Source organism: Lissotriton helveticus, chromosome 5_1 (genome assembly GCF_964261635.1).
Source record: "Lissotriton helveticus chromosome 5_1, aLisHel1.1, whole genome shotgun sequence".
Classification (NCBI taxonomy): domain Eukaryota; kingdom Metazoa; phylum Chordata; class Amphibia; order Caudata; family Salamandridae; genus Lissotriton; species Lissotriton helveticus.
The window spans coordinates 93,986,379-94,005,771 of NC_136065.1; the positions used below are offsets into that span (position 1 = coordinate 93,986,379).

General features: G+C 46.1%; 1 protein-coding gene across 1 annotated transcript in view; it reads right to left on the reverse strand.

The window, feature by feature from the left end:
• Positions 1–19,393, reverse strand: part of LOC144752985 (E3 ubiquitin-protein ligase TRIM39-like) — a 462,903-nt gene that overhangs the window by 372,371 nt on the left and 71,139 nt on the right. The window lies entirely within an intron of this gene.

Consider the following 19,393-nt stretch of genomic DNA (forward strand, 5'->3'; position numbering starts at 1 on the left):
CCTATGTATAGTTTTTGGTTTAGTCAATGTTGAAGGATACAGTGTTCCAAAATATTGTGCACCTAATCTTTGTTTCCCTTGAAACTTGATCTGCAACAAAAAAACTTTCTGTCAGTAAAAATGGGAGAAAGTGAAGACGAAAGGGAGGCAGCTAGAATAGCAGCACAACTCCTAGCGGATGACACAAGTCTCCAAGAAAATGACCCGAATGCTATAATCATTCCGATAAATGTAAGGAAAACTATAACTATTAAACTTATAGAAAACGGACTGACATCACGAGGTGGTACAGTCAATTCGTGGTAGAGGCCCATAAATATCGTCAGACAGAGGTATTCTACTCATGGATAAACTTTCCTGCAGCAAACGCTGTAACACACGTATTCCACTATTATAAAATAGAGGAACCTCCGGATGAATACGCTAATTTCGAGGACGTTGAAATCTCACTAAATTACCACGAGCACCTGCTCTGATTTAATGGCGCCCTAAAACTTCAAAATCACATCACCAGGCTCGGCCCACTAGGTAGACCAGAAGCCACGTGGCCGGTTCTAGCCAGCTACACACCACATCCAGACATTGATAAAATGTCAGACCGGGAACTTTTAACTCAGCTAAAAATACTAATTAAAATACATAGACAATTAGTCCAATATGTAATGCGGACTTCAACGGTCCAACCAGCAATCAACATTCCACAGCTGACCCCTCATCAGGGGAACACAAACAAAATTACACCACAGAACATACAATCATGTCTTGGTAAAGTACCTACAAAACGGGAACAAATTCCATTCTGGTTAGCTCAGAAAATCACTCAAATAGAGGCAGTATTTCCTGATACTATGCCTACTGAGAAACACAAATTCTGACTATCTGTCTTCCAATGGGGATCGCACCACATGTGGAGGACTGTGACACTTGGGGCACAGTCTTTGCTTCGATTTACACAAAAACACATGGTGTTCCGTCTATGGCGGTAATACCAGATGTGCTAAGACAGATTCAAAATGAATACTGTCCAAAACCTGCTTTAACTCTGGGTATGAAATTACTGAAAGACTTCAAGCAGGTCTCGGCTCTATTGTTAGCCAACATAAAAGGAGAATCAGCATCTGTGGTGATCTGCCAGAAATTGAAAGAAACAGATATAGCAGAACAACCTTTTGAACTTGCCAGAATCATAGAAAAATCCTATCAGGAACTAGGTAGAGATAGTTTGGGTGGGAAACCAGTAAAACCCCAACTACTTGAAAATCCTGAAAAAACATTTATTAAAAATAATCTAAATACTCCAAAAAAGAGTTGGGATGGAAATAAACAATCCACTCCCAGGGAAAAACGATTCCAATCCAGAGGAAGGTCTCCTCAACGAAGAGATAGATCTCCAGAACGAGGTGACAAGTCTCCCCAGAGGGAGCCCTTTGAGAAAAGATACAACCTTAGAGATAGGGATAAATTGAGAAAAACTGACAGATATCAAGATATTGATACACTTCCCTCTCGATCTTTTCAGACTTCCTCACAGAAATCGGAAAGAAGAGGACGGTCAGAACACAAAGAAGAGCACGCCAAGTCCAAAGACAAGGAACCTGCTCATCAAAGTAAAAAATTACAATTTCCAAGAAAGAAGGTAGCTAGGATTAAAATAATAAAACATGCTGAGGATACTGAGGACACAACTGAAAAACGTAGAGTGGGCTCAGACAATGATAGACAGCGCAGCAGAAGTGACCATAGCTCGCAAGATCTTGATGAATCTTCTGGAGACAGTGGACACGAATGAATACATTCAAGTGGAAACTGCAGATACCAGAGTTAGCAAACCTCATAAAATATACGAAATAACATTACGTATAGAGGGGGACAAGACTAGGAAAGTAAGGGGTCTCTTTCGGGATAACCTTTCAAAAGGCTATGACATCTTGTTAGCTGAGAAAGACTGGCCACCAGAGTTTGTCAGGGAGTGCCCTCATGGCGAAGAAATGATTATGCCTGCCTTCTCAAATCATATTTCAACTCATAAAAAATCCATATATGCAAGAAAATGGGCAGTGGCCCAAGCCCCTGCATTATATAAAAATCATGTAGGATGGGATGAGGACTCTCCTCCTCACAAAATCCAGTTAAAATGTCAACCCACTGCACAAAGGCAGTACCCAGTTAAACAAGAAGCTAAAAAGCAAGTCAGGGAGATCTTAGATCAACTTGAATATCAGGGGGTGATTGAAACATGCACCTCACAAATGAACAATCCTTTGTTTCCTGTCTCCAAGCCAGACGATTCATATTGTCTAGTGTTGGACTACAGACACCTTAACTCATGTTGCAAAACTTTTGCAGTACAAAACTCACACAGTGCAGCACTAATGAATAACATCGTGCGCAAAAAATACAAAACGACATTAGACATCTCTAATGGATTCTTTTGTCAAAACATTGCACCTCAAAGCAGGTATTTGACCGCTTTCTCAATAATGGGGTTGCAAAAACACTTCTGTCGACTCCCACAGGGATTCAAGAATAGCCCAGGATTATCCTCAGCAAGAGTAACAGAGTTACTACAAATATATGATGATGAAGCATTATCTTATGTCGACGACATCTATCTCACAGATGATGACCTGGATACTCACTTGAAAAGAGTGAACACCATAATACTTGTGTTCGCAGCTGAGGGTTACAAATTCAACTTTAAAAAGTCACGAATTGCCCATCTAACTGTCCTATTTTTAGGATATGAATTATCAAGTGAAGGCAAGAGCCTAGCAGACAACTTCTTAGAGAAGTGCGCTGTACTCCACGCACCAAAAACGCTCAAGAACTTACAATCAATACTAGGTTTCCTGAATTTCGGAAGAACATACATTCTAAATTATGCAGAGAGGGTTAAACCTCTATATCAGTGGTTCCCAAACTTTTTTGACCCGTGGCTCCCTTGACCTAATTGGCAGTTGGCCGTGGCTCCCCACCATGTTTTTACCCGCGCACCGGGGTGCCGCGGCGCACCCTTTGGGAACCACTGGTCTACATGAAGAATCAAGGCTAGACGTGATGAAGGATTCAGGGAGTAGCCATCACTGTCATAAAACGTTATTTGCAATCACAAAGATCTTATAAAGTACATCTCAATGCATACATAGACTAGTATAAAGCACTCCCACTAAAAGTAACCAGGCTAGAGAAAGGCTCAAGGAGCTCTGTGTTTTTAACTTCATCACCATCCTCCTTGCACTCTTTCCCCCTGCACCTTGCACCCTTCCCCCTTCCCCTTGTACCCTACTTCACCTCAGCCTTGCACCCTTTTCTACCTTGCACCCTTCTCCCCTCTGCCTAGCACCCTTCTCCCCTCTGCCTTGCACCCTTCTCCCCTCTGCCTTGCACCCTTCTCACCTCTGCCTTGCACCCTTCTCCCCTCTGCCTTGCACCCTTCTCCCCTCTGCCTTGCACCCTTCTCCCCTCTGCCTTGCACCCTTCTCCTCTCTGCCTTGCACCCTTCTCTCTGCCTTGCACCCTTCTCTCTGCCTAGCACCCTTCTCCCCTCTGCCTTGCACCCGTCTCCCCTATGCCTTGCACCCTTCTCCCCTCTGCCTTGCACCCTTCTCCCCTCTGCCTTGCACCCTTCTCCCCTCTACCTTGCACCCTTCTGCCCTCTGCCTTGCACCCTTCTCCTCTGTGCCTTGCACCCTTCTCCCCTGTCTTGCACCCTTCTCCCCCTCCCCGTTGCACCCTTCTCCCCTCTGCCGTGCACCCTTCTCCCCTCTCCGTTGCACCCTTCTCCTCTCTGCCTTGCACCCTTCTCCCCTCTGCCTTGCACCCTTCTCCCCTCTCCGTTGCACCCTTCTCTTCCTTGCACCCTTCTCCTCTCTGCTTTGCACCCTTCTCCCCTCTGCCTTGCACCCTTCTCCCCTCTGCCTTGCACCCTTCTCCCCTCTGCCTTGCACCCTTCTCCCCTCTGCCTTGCACCCTTCTCTCCTTTGCCTTGCACCCTTCTCCCCTCACACTTTCCAACATGCAGCAGTCACGAGTAACGACCCCTCAACGAGGAGTGAGGGAGAGACAGAAGCTGGCAGAGTGCAGCTGCATCAAGGCATAAGGGGCCCACCCAACGCTCTCTACCAGGCCTCTCACCCTGCACGCACCCAATGCTCTCCACCAGGCCCCTGAACCTGCACCCACCCAACGCTCTCCACCAGGCCCCCCACCCTGCACCCACCCACCCAACGCTCTCCACCAGGCCCCTGACCCCGCACCCACCCACCCAACGCCCTCCACCAGGCCCCTGACCCTGCACCCACCCAACGCTCTCAACCAGGCCCTCCACCCTGCACCCACCCACCCAACGCTCTCCACCAGGCCCCCCACCCTGCACCCACCCACCCAACGCTCTCCACCAGGCCCCTGACTCCGCACCCACCCACCGCTCTCCACCAGGCCCCTGACCCTGCACCCACCCACCCAATGCTCTCCACAGGACCTGACCCTGCACCCACCCACCCAACGCTCTCCACCAGGCCCCTGACTCCACACCCACCCACCCAACGCTCTCCACCAGGACCCCCACCCTGCACCCACTCACCCAACGCTCTCCACCAGGCCCCTGACCCCGCACCCACTCACCCAACGCTCTCCACCAGGCCCCTGACCCTGCACCCACCCAACGCTCTCCACCAGGCCCCCCACCCTGCACCCACCCACCCAACGCTCTCCACCAGGCCCCCCACCCTGCACCCACCCACCCAAGGCTCTCCACCAGGCCCCCCACCCTGCACCCACTCACCCAACGCTCTCCACCAGGCCCCCCACCCTGCACCCACCCAACCAATGGAGGTTAAAGATAGTCATTTTATGCGGATCTATGCTCCCAGAGAGAACACTGGGATACCGCCACAGGTTTATTAAGCAGCGCACAAACACCCTCTCTCTCTCCCAATCATTAAATTATTCCACCATTTAAAGAATCCAAAATATATGTCATCAATAATGTGATTTTTCTGCCTGATAATGGACTTGGTACTACGTTGCACATGAATTTGAAAAAGCCGTCATAATAAGAACGTTTGTGAATGTCATTTGACAGTTGAAAAGTTTTACCCTTTTTCTGTGTTTTGGTCGGCTGGATTTTTTTTTGCTGCAGATTTATATAGCGCAAACTCGAACCGAAGAGCAACAGTCACGTTACACAAGAATACATTCATGTATTCTTTTTTTGTAGGCGCTGGGAGATTAAGTGATTTGCCCAGAATGACACAGGATTCTGAGCTGACGTCGAGGGTCGAACCCGGTTCCCCAGCTCCAAAATTGGCAGCTTGCAGTTTCACATTTTGAGGATAATTATATATTTTTTTCAGACCCACATCCTGCACAGCGGCGCGGCGCCCCTGGCTTCCCTTCACGGCGCACCAGGGTGCCGCGGCGCACACTTTGGGAACCACAGATGTATGACATAGATATTAAGAGTGTACTCCCTGGACAGGTCCTGAGCATGGGTAGAGGAGGGGAGAAGATGGAGCTTGAGGTCAGAGCTAACCACTTTGGTACTGAGGAATCAGGTTTGATTCTGGTTTTGGCTCAACATCCTGTGATCCTGGGCAAATCACTTAATCTCTCCATATCTAAAAAAGGAACATGTCCTTATGAAATGTCATTAGTGCTCATGTAAAGCACTCCAAAATGTTTGGGTTGGGTTTGCTCTATATAAAAATTGAGGGGAAAAAATGAACAAATTCGTTTCATTTACTCTTTCAATGTTATTTGCATCTAAATAACCAAAGGTGCTCGTGACTCCACAAGGAGCATGACCCCCTCCTGTGCTGCAACACCTTCCTTTCTGCCACTGACTGGCATCTCTTTCACAGCTCATCAGCAGCTGAAAGAGTTGATTGCCTTTTTGAATGGTTAGATCTGCCAGGCGCCAAAATGCAGGATTATGGGCATCATCTTTTGCCTTTCAGCAAGAAGTGCCTGGATCTTCATTGGCAGGCGGGCCTCACAGCTATGTCTGTAGCCGAGTCCCCCGTCGCCGTGATGCTCTGCTTCAGAAAGGCAGAGACTAGGGGCAGATCAACCAATTAATCACGGAGGCGAGGGGGGCGAAAGTGACACATTCTTAGTGTGACTTTCACACTTTCTTTCCCACATGTGCGCGGCGCCCCTGGCTCCTGATAACGGCGCACCAGGGCGCCGCGGCGCACAGTTTGGGAACCACAGCTCTATATGAATTAATAAAACCTGATTTCAAACCAATCAATTGGACTCAAAAACACACCGAAATGTTAAGATCATTACAAACAGACATGTTAGCTAAAACAAAATTGCAAACACGCGAAAACATACGCAACCTTGTAATCCGAGTCATCCCAGGAAGATGCGGATTCACGTACCTAACCTCTAATGAGGGAGAAACGGTACCAATAGCTTACAAATCACACTTGTACACACAAGCTGAAATGAAATTCAGTTCTACTGAAAAAATTCTAACTGCGGTTCAAACTGCTGTAGCAAAAGAAAGAGCCCAAGCCAAAGGCAAAAGAATAACTGTTTTAACAGCAGAGTCAGCCCTTGAGGCATTAACAAGCCCACGCAATTTGACTGCCGTGGCATTAGATCCAAAATGGATACAATGGGAAAATTCTCTTGCTGCAGAAGATGTGAAATACTATTTTGAGCCGAAAATGAAAAAACTAGAAAATCTAGAATATGAAGAAGAATATCCTCTGCCAATCGAAATTCTGCCTCTCGAACAATACACATGTGTAATCTACATGGACAGATTTACACAACACTATGATGTAGAGAAGAAATCCTACAACGCAGCGTGCACAATTGTTAAAGGTCGCTGGCGCTTTGGTAAATTCAGACCATTAATTACCAAAACTGAATCACTCAGAAAATGCTCAACTCAGCGAGCTGAAATAAGATCTTTAAAGATGGCGCTTGAAAATGCCGATCGTAAATTCCCGACACTAATAGTGTACGATTCGCATTTCTGCGTAAAATCTTACAATAATGACATGCAGACCTGGATTCAAAATGGTTAAAAAGATGACACAGGTGCCACAATAAAGCATAAAAAGCTCTGGGAACAAGTAGTTCTTTTACAGAAAGAACTACAAAAGACTCACGTGATACATACACTGAGTCATCGACGTGATGGCGTTCACGTTGCAGGGAATTCATTGGCTCTCAGAGCCACAGCGGAAGCGGTTCAACCGGCTTCCGTAGCCACAAAAAAGTGGTCTAAAAAATACATAGACGGAGAAACAATGCTGGCGGTAAAAGCGTCTTTAAAAGGCGACTATGCAGCATTACCTCTAAACTATCCACTCAGTTATACATACATAATTGATGCAAACTCCGTTCCTTTTGCTCAAATCCCTGGAGTGGCGGATAGAGTAATTCCAAACACGAACAGGAGAGTCTTTTTAATAGCAGTCGCACATATGGGATTGGGTCTAAGACACCAGGAGATCGCAAAATCTCTAAAAGTATTACAATCAGAATACTGGTGGCCGGAGATGAACTTGCAACATTACAAATTTGCAAAGGATTGTCCAGACTGCAACCGAGATCGCAGTCATGAACCGACCGGAGTATCGCTAGGACCCCTTTGTGAGAAAGCATAAAGCTATCTATACGGAGAAATGCGTCCCCATAAACATTTAAGACTAGATTCACTTTAGCCATGCAGTTAATACAGAACTACAGTGATATCAATTATTGTTGTTGTATTTCTATCTAGGACCCTAATTCAATATTCCTAATTTATTCCCTTGTATGGCTATAATAAATAATATCCTTATAAAGGCATAAGAATCATATCCATATTTAGTTGTAGCCCATGCAGTCAAATTAAGCAAGGCTACTTCCCCAGACTCCTAGAGAGTACAATGCATTCTTTAAACAAAGCAAACCTCCAGCAACCTGGGACATCCCCATGCTTCTGTTTTGATTTGTCCTAGAACTCCTGTGAGCACTGAAAGAACGGCCAGTTCTTAGTGACATCTTTATTGACGTCTTATGTCCAACCTTACGTCAAACCCGGCACCTTTCAGGTATATATACCAACAGTTGCCTTAAGCAAACACACGGTGGTTTGGAGCAGAGCGGCTATCTCCTTGCCCGAGAGCCCAGCTGATGCGAGAGCCCACGGACGCCGCCCCTCCCCTTTGACGCACTGAGAAAGACGCTGTCTTTTTCTCCAGCCGAGAAAATCCAGCTCCGGTGTTTTCATCCGCCCTTGCGGGTTGCTGGGATATCGAGTCCTGAGAAAGAGATACCAGACCTCCTGCTTTCTATTACCCAGGTACGGAGCTGACTAAACCCTTAAAGAGAATTCTTGACTCAGATTCTTAGCAAAACCAACTTAACTTAAACTGCTACTTATTTACTCCTTACCACGTATTAGGCTTAGGTCAGGTACACCGGGGTAGGCGTATTCAGAAGCACCAGTTGAGTACGTTAGTCAATGTATTTATGTATGTATATATTTTATCCATTTTAAAGTATCATATGTCTAAGAAACCATATCAATGCTTTTACATTATTATTTTATAATACTCCTTTTACTGTACGCACTTTACTTTATAATAAGTATTGCAATTGTGGCAATTCATTTCTCTTGCATGAGAAAGAAGACTGCTCAATAAATAACACCTTTTATTGAAAACGCCCGTCTCTCTATTTCTCTGCACTCTGGTGAAACTAAGTACGCATGATTGACTGAGTGAAATAATTGTCTATTGTTTTCACACGACTCTAGAGATACACTCTTATTCTGAGGGAGCAAAGTTGTCATGTTTTATGGTTGTCAGACCTAATCCCTTCCTGTCTATCCAGGGAAGTTAAACTCCTCCTTGTTTATTCGAGAAAGTTTCTAGTGACCTCTGAGCTAGCTGGCAAAACTAATTAAGTCTAATATAGTCAGTAGAGACCTAGTCGACCTCAGTCCTACGTCTACACTGCTGTTTATATTATTCCAATGCGCAGAGCCTATTGGGAATATAGGAACTACACTACATTGTAATGTCTTCAGGGTTAAGGCCATGTGACAATACTTCCTGAGGACATGTAGAGTCAAAAGTCATATGATATCTCTTCCTTCTTTCACAGAGGTAAGAGTGGTCCTCTCTTGTAAGAAGAATGAGCCTCCCTGGACTGTGGGTCTTACTGGCCCCAATTCATATCTTCACTGACACAAAACTATATGCAACATTGGTAACCCAGGAAAACGTTGGTTTATTATCTATCATTGTCCTAGAAGCAGAAATGTAATTTGAACATGTGTTAGATTAATTGGTGAATTACATGTTTGTACCAATATTGACAGGTCATGGTCTTTATAAACAACTTCAACTTCGACAGTTTCAGAACTGGCTGTAGAGCCAGTGAGGGATGCTCTCTGTCGCCCTCAGAGGGATGCTCCCTGTCACCCTCGGAGGGATGCTCTCTATCGCACTCGGAGGGATGCTCTCTGTCGCCATCGGAGAGACATGTTGCCATGGGAGGGATGCTCTCTCTCCCCCTTAGAGTGTGGCTCTCTGTCACCCTCGAAGGGATGTTCTGGATGTTCTCTGTCAAACTCATTTAATGCCCTTTACATGAAGCCATTTCTCAGGAAGCTTCTTGGCTGTAATCTAATCAACCTATTTGAGCAGAGCATCACTGTTAATCCGTTTAGCGCAGCGGAAATTCCACCGCAGTGCGGGCGTTCGATGGGGCGGTTGGGGCGGTTGGGGTTGCGTCGGCCAATGGTCGTGCGCAGCACCCCACAGGTAGTGCTTGCAACGGCCGTTGGCCGACGCCAGCACAGAAGGGGTTAAAGTGACAGCATATCACCACAATAAGGAGGTTTAATGCTAGTGGGTTATTTGTTGATTTGTCCCTCTTGCAGTGCGTTGTTATGCCTATGGAGTAGGGACTAACTACTGGAAAACGTCTGCTTGTGTGTTTAAGTATTTTTGTGGAACTTTTTTGGTTATCCGTGTCCGTGTTCATGTTTGATGTGTGTGGTGGTGTGTTGGACTTGTTAGATGCTTCTTTTGTTTCGCGACCATGTGTGTAGGACTAGTTTGTTGCTTTTTTAACCATTAACCACCACTAATGGGATTGTAACGACTTTCCTCTATGTTTTGTTTGTAGAATTTTAAGCACTGTGTATACTGACTCACCAGACTTCTTCCTTCTTCGTAATCTGGTCGAGGCACACACTACCTAGTGCCTCCTGGGCGTAAGCAAGGATCCACTTGAGTGCATTTGGCATCGCCTGCACTCCACCGCCCCCTCAGGGCCCAACCAGAAATCCACTGCATTACATGTTTTTAGCCCCCGCATCAGACTTCAAAGGAATGCGCTCCCGCTCCCCCGCCACAGCAATGCCGGGAGCTTGTTTTGCTTGCTACTCCTTGCCCTCTGGTCTCCGCCTGCTCTCTCGTGTGCTTGCATCTTCCTTTCTTGGCCCTGGGTGTTTTCCGTGTTCTCCCATTCAGTGCCTTCTCAACACCGTACTTGATTGCTGTCCAAGCACCAGCCCTCGCTGCCTCTATCATTATACACTCTCCTTGTGTTTTCCTGTTTCCCCTTGCTTTTTCCCGGCTCCATCATTCTGTGCTTTGATAAACTGAAGGCCCTTTGTAGCACTCAACCCTGCATGTTCTTAGCTTCAGTCTCTGTGCGGCTTCACCACATCACTCAGGGACACCACCAAATCACTCAGGGATACCACCATATCACTCAGGAACACCACCAAATCACTCAGGGACACCACCACATCTCTCGGGGACACCACCACATCACTCGGGGACACCACCACATCACTCGGGGACACCACCACATCACTCAGGGGCACCACCACATCACTCAGGAACACCACCACATCACTCAGGGACACCACCATATCACTCAGGGACACCACCATATCACACAGGGGCACCAACACATCACTCAGGGGCACCACCACATCACTCAGGAATACCACCACATCACTAAGGTACACCACCACATCACTCAGGGGCACCACCACATCACTCAGGGGCACCACCACATCACTCAGGGACACCACCACATCACTCGGGAACACCACCACATCACTCAGGGACACCGCCACATCACTCGGGGACACCACCTCATCACTCAGGGACACCACCACATCACTCGGCCACCACCACATCACTCGGGAACACCACCACATCACTCAGGGACACCACCACATCACTCAGGGACACCACCACATCACTCAGGGACACCACCACATCATTCAGGTACAGCATCACATCACTCAAGGACACCATCACATCATTCAGGTACAGCACCACATCACTCAAGGACACCATCACATCACTCGGGGACACCACCACATCACTCGGGGACACCACCACATCACTCAGGGGCAGCATCACATCACTCAGGGCCACCACCAAATCACTCAGGAACACCACCACATCACTCAGAGACACCACCACATCACTCGGGGGCACCACCAAAACTCTCAGGGACACCACCACATCACTCAGGGACACCACCACATCACTCAGAGACACCACCACATCCCTCAAGGACACCACCACATCACTCAGGGACACTACCACGTCACTCGGGGACACCACCACATCACTCTAATACACCACCACATCACTCAGGGGCACCACCACATCACTCAGGGACACCACCACATCACTCAGGGGCACCACCACATCCCTCAGGGACACCACCACATCACTCAGGGACACCACCACATCACTCAGGGGCACCACCACATCACTCAGGGACACCACCACATCACTCAGAAACACCACCACTTCACTCTGAAACACCACCACATCACTCAGGTGGACAACCACATCACTCAGGGGCACCACCACATCACTCTGGGACACCACCACATCAATCGGGGGCCCCACCACATCACTCAGGGACACCACCACATTACTCAGGAACACCACCACATCACTCAGGAAAACCACCACATCACTCAGGGGCACCACCACATAACTCAGTGGCACCACCACATCACTCAGTGACACCACCACATCAGTCAGGAACACCACCACGTCACTCAGGGGCACCACCACATCACTCAGGGGCAGCACCACATCACTCAGGGACACCACCACATCACTCAGGAACACCACCACATCGCTCAAGGACACCACCACATCACTCAGGAGCACCACCACATCCCTCAGGGACACCACCATATCACTCAGGGACACCACACACCACTCGGGGACACCACCACATCATTCAGGGACACCACCACGTCACTCAGGGACATCAACACATCACTCGGGGACACCACCACATTACTCTGGGACACCACCACATCACTTTAATACACCACCACATCACTCTAGTACACCACCACATCACTCTAATACACCACCACATCACTCAGGGACACTACCACATTACTCAGGAACACCACCACATCACTCAGGGGCACCACCACATCAGTCAGGAACACCACCACGTCACTCAGGGGCACCACCACATCACTCAGGGGCAGCACCACATCACTCAGGGACACCACCACATCACTCAGGGACACCACCACATCACTCAGGAGCACCACCACATCCCTCAGGGACACCACCACATCACTCAGGGACACCACCATATCACTCAGGGACACCACCACACCACTTGGGGACACCACCACATCATTCAGGGACACCACCACATCACTCAGGGACATCAACACATCACTCGGGGACACCACCACATTACTCTGGGACACCACCACATCACTTTAATACACCACCACATCACTCTAGTACACCACCACATCACTCTAATACAACACCACATCACTCAGACCAACCACATCATCACTCAGCACTACAACAGCACTGTCCTTGCTTGCTACCAATAAGCATTACCATAGCCAATAGGACTCTCATTAGGAAAGTGTAAGCTATTGGCTTGATGAATAACAATGCTATTAATTTATATATTTTCAAAGCCAACACATATTAAAAAAAATTGTCATTTACAATACCAATAGCTCACACTTTCCTAATGCGAGACCTATTGCATTGCAAATGCTTGTTATTTGTGAGCGAGCATGCCATCTGCATTCCCGCCCTCCAGTAACGCCATTTTATGGAACCAATCTTTTTATTAAAAGAGAGTCAGAATCAAGTAACACAGCTTTCGCCTACAACCACTGTCTGGCATCGTTTGCTTCACTTGTGCATACACAGCTGTATGCCTACAACCCGGAGGCCCGCAGCGTGATCTGTATTAATTCTTGCTTAATCTGCACTGATACCTCTGACTGATAATAGAAAAGACAAAACATTATGAAGCAACTATCCCCCACCCCTACACCGCCATCCTCGCCAGTCATCCCCCCCCCCCCTAGGATCAAAGTGGTAGAAAGGGGGCCTGCTTGCCTTCTCATGGCCGCGGCAACAAGTGAAGAATGTGTAAGAATTTCGGACAGGTGATCTCTTTCAGTTCCTTCAATGTCAAGTGTAGGAAAGGGGCCCATAACTCGGCATAGTTCTCAGAAACAAGGGACAGTGTTCCATGGCCAAAGCAAGCCATAATTTCTGCAGCCAAGCACTAAATTCAGGAGCAGTTGGTTTTCCCAATGCGCTAGGATTACTTGACGCGCAACTAATAGGGCCAATGCGATCTGTCTGCCACTCAATAAAAGGAGGTGAAAGGTCAGAGGGTTTGGTAGTCCCAGAAGAGTGCACCCCGGAAATCTAGGAAGGGATGTGTTAAAAGCCTCATCTAAGTAAAGCCATTTTAAAGCTATAATGTGGAAGATAGATGTATTGCATGTATAAGGAATTCTTGGGCTTGTCTGTCAAGTGCCATGTGGAGAAAAAACCTACACTGCCATTTAGGTAGCAAACACCGCATACAACTGACCTAATCCATTAGAGCAGATTTACCTTTGGACGCGTGTTATTGCTAAGCTGTGTTTCACTTATTTTAGCTGCAGTTTTATATAGCCGAACTCGACCCAAAGGTATCGGGGCACTTCACACCATTGCATTACAGACAGACACGCTCATTTTTGGTAGGCACGAAGATTTGAAATGATTTGCCCAGAATAACTGGATGGTAAATCGACCCGAGGCTCAAATCTGGCTCTCCAGCTCCACAGTAGGCAGCTCTGGCCATTACGACACATCCCCTGGCACTGTCGTGGTTTGAAAAACAATAGAATGGTATAATTGCAGATACGAGTGGCACTACCAAGGACAATGGAAGACGTTAAACTTTTTTTATAAAATAAGAATGTGCTAATTAGCCATTTTTGGGGGGTTTTGTATGCACAGCTAACTTTTATGTTTACAGCAATGGGTGTGTTTTAGGGATCCAGTGATGGGAAAGTCTGACCTTACAGACCCGTGTAAGCTTATTGTTTACCTTTTAGAAATTAACCCGGGAGACTTATGACCTCAGCAGACAAAAATGGCAGTAGTTATGCAGAGGCCTCCAGCTCACCATGTTTACACTATTGCCTGGGTCTCAGATTTGTTATCTGGACACAGTTCATTTTAAAAGCTTACTTTTCATTTCGATTCTGAAGCTCTGCAGGAAAAGGAGGCATTCACATTGGGTACACAAAGGCTACTAAACTACACCACATCATCAAAGTAGCAATGCCCCAGTCCTGGGATTTGGTTTACAACCTAATGCATTCTGGGAGTTGTAGTTATTTTCAGTTTATCCACTTGAACAATAACACATGAAAAGAATAATTTGCACAAGAAAAAGCCCAGGAATATTGCATCTTTAGTGACATACAGTCATCTGGTGACTTTTATCATTTTTTTCTGTATGGGAAGAGAACATCACTGATTTTTGTCATGCTAGTGGTAATCCCAGTAAGGGTTGCTTTAAAACTTCGGCTTCTAATTGGTGAATTGAACATGTCTTAATCAAATCCGCAGCAATCCGCAGCTGGCAAGAATAATTGTAGTACATCCTGTAAGAGTTGATGAAGTTTATTTCCAACGAATTTCGATATACAATGGAGTTTGACTAATAAACACATTTTCTAAAATGACTTAAAATTATTTTTATGAACAACTGCTTTTAATAACCTATTTATTTACATTTGTACCCTAACGTTCTTTGTTGTCACTGAACAAATTGAAATTTGTTTTAGCCTGGCTTTATGCCACATATTTCCATTACACAAATCCACTCCACACCGCACAATTAGCGTAGTTTGCGTAGCAGAACTACACTTAGCTTCACGTAATACAAGTAGTGTAGCTGATTACACTGTGTACTTGTCTGTACTGTGCAAAAAATGCACAAAGCTTCCTGTACATGACTAGATATGATAAAATAAGTATTTCTATCTTTATATGCTAAAGTGCATGTAGTACTTTAACAAAGGTGAAACTGAAAAATTAGCAAGCAGTGGGAGATGTGATGATTTTGGGATCCTCCCTAACCTAGGGGGAGTACCAAACAGATGCCTTGAAAACAAAAAAGCACATCTTATTGAACGATTTAGTTGTGGTCCTATCCTCTTAGGACAAACCCAAACACAGTTATTAGCAAAAAAACATTCCTAACCAAAGGCCCTGCAAAGCATTATGGGATGAGATTAGCAGTGGGCAGTGAATATTATATAGTATACAATATCAAAAGAATTCTACAAAGAGCTGCAGTTCAACTGGTGGTTACTAGATGTCCCTCACGAGTCAAATGCAAATGCTTGATGAAAGGGTTTTAAAGCATCTGAGAATATTGTTGATTTAGATGCTACTACGTGATTAAGCACAGTGTTGGTACTGTACTACGTGCAATTTGCAAAGTGTGAATCCGGTAGCATACATATGCTTCATAACACATGGGTAAAAGACATTGGGCCAGATGTAGGTAATTCCTATTTACCGACTATTAAATACCGAATCATACCGAATCGGTATTTAAGAGTAGGTAAATAGGAAGGAGGCATATGTAGGTAAATCTTATTTTCCAATTACCGATTCGGTAAGATTCAGTATTTACCGATTCTGTAAATACCGAATCGGTATTTCACATTGATTCCTATGGGCCTTGAAGCCCATAGGAATCAATAGGAAATACAGATTTGGTATTTACAGAATCGGTAAATACCGAATCTTGCAAGGGTGCAGGGGGTGTCACTTTGACACCCTCTAGCACCCCAAGTACAGGCTTGTGTGACATGTGGCACACATACATGCCCTAAGGGCATGTCTGTGTGTCACATTGCACAGGTGTGCATGCACAGATGTGCATGCACATCTGAATTCGGTATTTTACCACACAATAGGATTGTGTGATAAAATACCGACTCTTAAGGGCCTGTGGCACTCTTAGGAGTGTCAGCTACATATGGATTTACAGAATCGGTATATTTACCGATTCGGTAAAATACCGAAGTGGTAAATTTACCGATTCGGTAAATATACCGATTCTGTAAATAACGACCCTCCTACATCTCAAAAGCCAAATACCGGTCGGTAACGGCCGAAATCGGCCGTTACCGACCGGTATTTGGCTACCTACATCTGGCCCATTGTCATTTACAATGCCGATAGCAGTAACTCAAGCAAATGCAAGACCTGTTACATTTTCAATGCTTGTTTCACATTTTGCTCCATTGTCTCTATATGTTAATTACTGTCACTAGGATTGCTTGGTGTATTGCATTAACCTGTATATAACACTGTAAGAGGTCACTGCAAATTCCACTGCTTGTATATTCAATTGGGCTTTCAGCATCAAGTAGGACAATGATGAATTGTAGATCTCTGGTTAGACATGCCGACGACATCTGGCAGTCCCTCCAGGATAACAACTGGGACCTTCTTTTTCTAACCGAAACTTGGCTGAATGATACCACTAACCCCATTATCACTCTGGCTATACCGGAAGGTTACAGTATTATCTGCACCAATAGATCCAATGGCAAACAGGGGGGTGGGGTTGCACTTATTCATAAATCCAAATGGACGGCTATAATTCTCTCATACGACCAAATCGATTGCATTGAGGGATTGCCTTTTTGTATTAAGATATCCCCTTCAATTTCCTGCTCAGGACTATTGATTTATCGCCCTCCTAACTCCAGCACTTCTCATCTGCCTGCCTTGGCGGACTACATCATCCAGGCTAGCTCACGCTACGCTAATTTTATGGCTTTAGGGTATTTTAATCTGCATGTGGAAAATGAGTCTTACCCTCATAGTAATAGCTTAATTTCCACGCTAGCGGCATGTAGTTTAGTGCAAAAGGTGGAGCTACCGACCCATAAAGCTGGTCACACATTGAACCTGATATGTTCTAATCTGCCTAACATCCAAGTAGCTAACCCTATACCAGTGATCTGGTCTGATCATTACCTTATCCCTTTTGTGATCAATATAACTCACTCCATTGAACCCGCATTGATTCCTAAGGCAACCGGCAGAAACTGGAGTTGTATTACTCTGGAATCACTCCAGGAACACTTAATAAATTCGCAGCCTAGTCCAGCTTCAGATTTAGACATGCATATTGCCAATCTGGATGTCTGGATAAGTCAGGCCATGGAGACTTTGGCCCCTTTAAAACCCATTAAAACCTATAGGTCAGCTCCTACAGCCCCCTGGTATTATGACGATCTTCGCCAAAAAAAAGCCTTGTGTAAAGCCCTGGAACGAGCTTGGAGGCAGAAGTATTCTCTGGGAAGTAAAGCTATCTACAGGACGGCCTTTAAGGAATACCGCAGATTGATTGTGGAGCACAAAAGGGCCTATCTGGCCACTAGAATCAACAAAGCCAGTAATGGCGCCAGAGAGATTTTCAGCATTGTTAGATCTTTTATGGACCCTCAAGCGATTACCCGGAGCCAACATGCCTCCCAGTCTCTCTGTGATAAATTATCGGAATTCTTTGAAGAAAAAATAGAAACTATATATGCCTCCTTCCCCAAAACTGACTCCTCAGGATTGGAGGAGGAATTGACTATTCCGAACTCGCTGTCCCCCGTCTTCTTAGAATTTGCAGATCTCTCAGAAGAAGACACCCTTGCAGAATTACTTAAATGTAAATCCGGATCACCTAATGATCCCTGGCCGGCGAAGCAATATAAAGCTCTGGCTGTTCTACTCAATCCTTTTCTTAACCCCATCTGGAATGACTCCTTGAGAACGGGTAGGTTCCCTGATAAATGGAAGCATGCCTCCTTAGTTCCCATTCTGAAAAAGCCCAATGCGGACCCAGACAACCCAAGTAATTACAGGCCAATATCCCTTTTGTCAGCCCCTGCAAAAATCCTGGCAAACTTGTCCCATTCTCAGCTTGCCAATTACATAGAGTCTCATGGGCTATTGCATGACTCTCAGCATGGCTTCTGGTCCGGCCATAGCATGGAGTCAGCCCTGATCAAAATGGCTGACTCGGTGAGATGGACGCTGGACCGCGGGTCGAGGGCGGTGTTAGTGCTGCTGGATCTTTCAGCAGCATTTGACACCGTCTCTCACAATATTCTGCTGAAGAGGTTAAGGGCCCTGGGCATAGGCGGTACCGTGCTGAAGTGGATCTCTTCTTTTTTATCTTATCGTACTAAGCAGGTATATACCCCCCTTATACATCTTCCGCCAGACCACTTAAATGGGGGGTTCCCCAGGGTTCTTCCCTGAGCCCGCTACTCTTCAATGTCTATTTTAGCCCCCTTGCTGAAATGATTGCACAGACCGGTGTTAAATCTACTCCCTATGCTGATGACATTCAGCTTCTTTTCACCTTTGATGAGCCCACTGATTCGGCATTCGATACCCTGAAATCATGTCTCAGGGAGATATCGAAATGGATGGACTCTGATTCTCTGAGACTCAATGCCGGAAAAACGGAGATTCTGGTTTTTAACTCACCACCCCCCCTGGAACCCAGTCTATGGTGGCCGGAAGATTTGAGTCAACCCCCATACCTAAAGACTCAGTTAGGAATCTTGGGGTTCGCTGGGACAGTCACCTCTCTTTTAGTGCCCAGGTGAAAACAGTAGCAGCTTCCTGGTTTTGCCAAGATGAAAACAATAAAAAGGCTTATCAACTATCTTGCCTACCGACTGCCGTAAGACTGTGGTTCACGCATTGATAATTTCCCATCTCGATTACGCAAATGCGCTTTACCTAGGCCTTACGGCTGGTCTATGTAACAAACATCAGACTGTACAAAATGCTGCAGCCCGTCTTGTTGAGGGAATTCCTCCCAGACAACATATTACTCCACACCTCCGCAGATTACATTGGCTCCCCATCTACAAGAGATGCGAGTTTAAAGCTATGACTCTGGCCTACAGAGCCATGAAGGGTAAAGGACCAGCTCATCTGAAGATTAGCCTTCGTCCCTACCATAACTCCAGAACGCTGCGTTCGAATTCCCAAATTCTTCTTGTTACCCCTAGATT